The following is a 5,989-nucleotide window of genomic DNA, read 5'->3' as shown; positions in this document are numbered from 1 at the left end:
CACTTTCTTTAAATAACATTTCTTTTTTTAATATTAGTGTTTTGCTATGAAATTATTCATTTTATCCAAGTTGAGTTTGAATATTTTACTCAGATTTAAAGAAAGAACTTTCCAAACATTATTTTATAAAAACAGAAATGAATCAACAACATTACAAAAGATTATTAAAACATTATTGATGACGGCCTCCTGCTCCAAGTCTGGAGGAGTATCTATTGATTTTTCCTTACTCACCACACTCATAGTAGGACTAGGAACAACCATGTACTAACAAAAATCCAAATACATTGAATGGTCACCGTAACCTAAAAAACCTTTAATAGCAACCCTTATAAGCCTTGACCCAAGTTATAGAAACTTTGTCCAATATTACCTCCTTTACACACTTATATAACTGCATGAACATGTATATTGAACCGGGGATGAATACCCCTCCTTAAATATACCCGTCCAGATGAGGTACTACTAGAATAACAACAAGTGCAAGACTTCTTGTCTTCCAAATCCCTAAATTCCATGCGGCGCATAAGCTCCATGACCACCTTCACTGCTCTTTGAAAAGAAGCTCCAGACAAGGTTGTTTGATAAGGTTCTTCAACGGATATAATAAGTCAAACTTCTCATGAATTGAAATATTCTTAGTCTCATCTGGTAAAATCACCAAAGATGGTGAGACAAGGCATGAAATCTTTCCAAAAATCGATCTTAAATACCATCTTAAGTCAAGTTCTTAAACTGAAGTTACAGGGAATGAACATGTCGTTCTAGTATCGACTTCCACCACTTCCTATATAGGCCCCACATGTGAAAAGTAGTGTAATCCACTCTGTCGGACTCTACTAACTCCACATTTTGTAACATCTCATGACAACTCACAAGAATCAATTTAAAGTTAAACTTCCGTAAATCTTGTGTGTGTATATCTATCTATTTGGCGATATAGACACTTGATCTATCTTTACTCTCTTCTGGTTAATTAATTTCATCAAACGATCTATTTGACTATTATTGAAGGATTTTTTCATTGAACATTCAGTTCTTTCTACAATGTTGAATGGATTCTGACCAATTCTTCAACTCAGATGAAACTAATAAAACCCCAAATAAATTATAAATTTTAGTTAGGGTTCTAGGAGAAAATTTCTTTGAAAAAATTTTATGTATTGAAAATAAACTCCAACTAAGAAATAAATTTGAAGAAAGAAGAATATTTTACTAATTAACTGTTTGAGTACAGTTTGTCCATTTCTTGATTCTTCTGTAGGATAATTTGCACGTAAAATGGATTTTATTTGATCTTATGTAAAGAGGATTTGTGGACTTTCATGAAGTATTTGTGGTAACAAAGAGTCCGCCCACATCTTGATCTCTTTGTAAATGTTCCATGAATTTATGAAATTTTTGAGATCTCTCTCTAGGGGATATAGTACCCTTTATATAGTGTAAGTTAGGATTAGTCTTCAAGAATTAGGATTAGTCTTCAAAAATTCTAAATGAAGTTGGACTCATCTGGTAGAGTCCCTTACACTTTTGATGTCTACAAATATCGAGTCTCTGTCTCATGAAGAAACTGATTTCTTTTTTAAATAACCTTTCTGGGCACATAGTTCAATTAACTCTCTTATTGGTTGGAGTTTATTGTTTGAGGTGTAATAAACGGTTCCATGAGAGGTCTTAAGGGATTGCACCAACAGAGGACTCAACAACATCTCCAAGCACGTTTCAGATTCCCATCCGAATGTGGACACATGATCCAATTTCTTAAAAATCCTCAATAGTACAACATATCTGTCTTTGAAGATTTCACAAGGCATGAAGAAGGTGCTTGTGCATGCCAGCCTTAAGTGTAGATTGAGCATATTATTCATTATTTACAGAAGCATTACATCTTCTAGAGTTCCTAGCGTTTATATCATTGTGGAATATGATCCGCGAGTAAGAGTTTCAACAAGCCATGAAGGATCATGGAACTTGTAAGTAGCAAGGTTTCAAATTATCAAACATTACCTAGCTTCTCAGAATCAACAAAATCAATGTGCAACTCAATCCAATTAATAAATGGTAAAGTCTCTACTTCACCACACGAGCTGAGGTAGCTACTTCTTACTATTTCTAATCGTTTGCCTTAGCCTACTATACATTTTTATTGAAGGAAGAGAGAACTCTTAGTTGAAGAACTTGAGAATTATCATCAGGAATGATTCACGTTAGAAGATCAAATGGTTCATTATGCATAGATATCATATTTTACGAGCACATCAAAAGTTGAAAAGTGTAACATTGGAAATGATTTTATTTTCTTAATTCTGAGTAAACACTCGTGCTGACTTTCATAATTCTTAAATAGTTGTATACTACATCACATTTGAGAAAAGAGTCTCCAAGTTTCCCAAGTGATTCCGAATGAAACTTCTGGAGGCATTTCTTTGTTGTGATTCCTTCCAAAATCATACCAGTTGGGATACAAAGTTTTAATTTGGAATTATTCGAAAGCATTCTTTTCAAGTTTATTCAGCATGAATGTTTACCCAATAAAGAATAAAGGTTATAGCACGGCAGATAGTTATTGGCAAAATATTCTTGACCTCGAGAATATTATGAATTCTAAGGTATATACATATAGCAGTGAATCTGTTCAGCGGAGTTTGGGGATTCACTACCATATGTGTATACCTAGAATTCATAATGTTCTGGAGGTCAACGATAACTATCTACCGTGCTATAACCTTTAGACCTTATAGGGCAAGAATCCATGTCGAATAAACTTTAAAAGAATGATTTTGAATCACCACCAAGTAAAACATTGTATCCCAACCACTAAGATTTTAAAAGTACTTACAACAAAGAAATGTCTCCAGAATTTTCATTTCGAATCACTTGAGAAGCTTGGCAAATCTTTTCTCAGATATGTTGTTAGTATACAATTGTTTAAGACTTATGAAAATTATCATGAGGGTCTTCTCAACATTAATAAAAATAAAATCATTCCCAATGTTGCTTTTTTGAAGCTTGGATGTGCTCGTAAAATTCTGAGATTTATCTGTAATGAACCATTCTATCTCAAAGTGTGGACAATTCCTAGTGATAATCCTCACATTTACAACTTGACAAAAATTTCTTGATGCTTTCAGCAGAAATGTGTTGTAGGGTAATGTATAGGAGATTAGAAACAAGATAGTAGTTGATGTGGTTCAGGCACTAACAAGTGCCTACCTCAGCTCGGACGGCCAACGTAGCAGCTTTATCATTTATGAAATGGATGGGGATGGACATTGATTTTATTGATGCACCTATCTTATGGCACTTCATCGTGAATGCTAAGAAGCTAGTTAATGTATGGTACTTAGAAATCACTGCTACACTACAGGTTTCACGACCCTTCCATGCTTGTTAAAATGCTAACTCACCGATCTTACGTGCTACATGAGATTCCACGATGCTATTAGCACTTGATATTTCTTGGATATGTAGTGCTAGATTATGTTGTTACAACATATCTCTATTTCAAATATTCGAGGCTGATTACAAGACTTATTACTTAATTGTGGTCTACTTTTGTAAATAATGAATGATATACTCAATCTACAGTTAAGGTTAGCCTGCAGGAGCACATTCTTCATGCCTCGCCAGATCTGCAAAGGCAGATATGTTATATAGTTGAAAATTTTGAGAAATTAGATATTGTGTCTACTTTTGGATGGGAGAGTGAAACTACTTTCCCAGTTGTGGTTAGGGATGTTGTTAGGTCCTTTATTGGTGCGATCTTTGTTGATTCTAGCTTAGAAAATATAATTAATACATTTTTAAACATAAGGTGTCTTCTTGTCTGTGCATATCCAAGCTTTGGGGAGATAAATACTACATAGATGGTAAGAGATGACCCCAAAGTCACTTGATCTATCTTTATTCTCGTCTGATTAATTAATTTCTATAAAAGATCTATCAGACTACGAAATAAATAATTTGATCAATGAATATTCAGTTTTTTTCTTGAAATTCCAACGAATTTTACCAATTACTCAACTCTGATCGAACTAATCAAACCCCAAAATAAATTATAAATATTTGTTAGGTTCAAGGAGACAAAATTTGTTTGCACTAAATCTTAATTAAGGAAAATAATCTCTGACCACAAAATAAATATGATAAAACAAGAATATTTTATTAATTAATAATAGTTTGGGTGCAATTATATCCATCTCTTGATTCCTCTAACTTATAATTTGCACCTTAAATGTCTTTTATTTGATATCCATGTAAATAGGTTTCTATGGACCTTTTTTTTAAGTATTTGGTTATCAAGAAGAGTCCACCCACATCTTGATATCTTTGTAAATATTTCATGAATTCATGAAATTTTCAAGATCCCTCTCTAAGGGATATATTACCCTTTATATAGTGTAAGCTAGGAGTAGTTTTCAAGAAGGCCTAATTGAAATTTGACTCATCTAGTAGAGTCCCACACAAATTTGATGTCTATAAATGTCGACTTTTTGGATCTAGAATTAACAAAGACCGCACAAACAAAGAACCCAATAACATCTCCAAACACATTTTGGAAGTAGTTTTTGTTGGGTATGTAGCCAGAAGATGGTAAATAGAGGAATTTGAAAAGTTGAGAACTTGAAGAGTTGGGAACATGAAAAGTCCTCTTATTCTTTAATGAAAAGACATTTGTCCCTCATCGGTGGTGGAAAGAAAAATAGGAGAGTTTAAAGTCAAAGGCAAACGTCAAGCAAACAAAATATACTAATAAGAAATAAAAAGGAAGTGGGAGAGATACTTGATGTAATTGTAGGTACAAGAACAATAAAAGAAACAAAATATACTATTAAGAAATAGAAAGAATGATAGGGAGATTTAGAAGAAAGGATGATCTATCAACTAAAACGCAGTTAAGTACTAGAGCAAAATCTAAAGTTGAAAGAAAATTGATTCACAAAAGTGAAGACTTACCCAAATAATAAACAAGGTTAAATTGAACAGATGTAAGGGTTTCCCAAATTCACAAAGTAGCCTAAATATTAAATATGCATCAAAAACCAACCCCTAAGACAAATCCTAGTTTCTGCTATTTATAATAATATTATACTAAATGCATGAAGCTCCATAGTTGAAACTTAAATTACAAAAACATCCTTAATCATATTAAAAATAACCACTTTGTCGTGATCAATTAACTAATGTATCAAACTTTTCATATTACAACATTTATATCTTTTGTCTTTTAAACTTCAATCAGTTAAATATTTTGTACCCTTTTCATATTTTTTGCACTTTATAAAGTTACCACCCTGTCAAATTTCTTTATCATTTTATTCTTACTCCTCTTCTATTAGACTACAGAAAAACTACTATTACTATCGCCCTCTTATTTTTTGAATTTTGTCCAGCATAAGATAATACTATTTTTCACCATTTATCATTTATTTTTACTCCTCTTCTACTAGACTACAGAAAAACTACTATTACTATCTCCCTCTTGTTTGTTGAATTTTGTCCAGCATAAGGTAATACTATTTTGTTTCCCATCAAATAAGTTTGGTTTCTATTTACTGCTTAAATATGGCTTGTGTTTACAATATATTGTGTATAGAAAATATTTTTTATTTTATTTATTTCACACTTTACATTTTTAGTTTGCTACAAAAAATATCACTTTAGGAGTAGCTACGGAACCAATTCATAAGTATGTATATATTTCATGAGTCTGATTTCAATTTCAACTTTATTGGTTTCATTTAATGTCACTTTTAGATGTTTTGTGGCCTCTCATTTCTAATTTAGTATATGTATTTATTTTTAAAACATTATTAGTATCATACTTAAAAGTTGTGTCTTCGTGAAAAAATAGAAAAACTTCCAAGGATGTATCTCATTCTATTACATGACAGATGAATAATATAACATTACAAATATATGTTGCATTTGAATCTACATTTCAACTGAATTACTGCTCAATTGCTCCATATATACATATTTAAGTAGA

At 32.0% G+C, this 5,989-nt stretch overlaps 1 pseudogene; it reads left to right on the top strand.

Annotated features, from left to right (window-relative positions):
• Window positions 1-2,774: 2,774 nt before the first annotated feature.
• Window positions 2,775-3,866, top strand: LOC109119426 (endoribonuclease Dicer homolog 2-like; annotated as a pseudogene).
• Window positions 3,867-5,989: the final 2,123 nt, after the last annotated feature.

Source organism: Solanum lycopersicum, chromosome 1, assembly GCF_036512215.1.
Source record: "Solanum lycopersicum chromosome 1, SLM_r2.1".
Classification (NCBI taxonomy): domain Eukaryota; kingdom Viridiplantae; phylum Streptophyta; class Magnoliopsida; order Solanales; family Solanaceae; genus Solanum; species Solanum lycopersicum.
The sequence above is the reverse complement of the archived record's forward strand: the minus strand, read 5'-3'. Positions and strand labels throughout refer to the sequence as shown.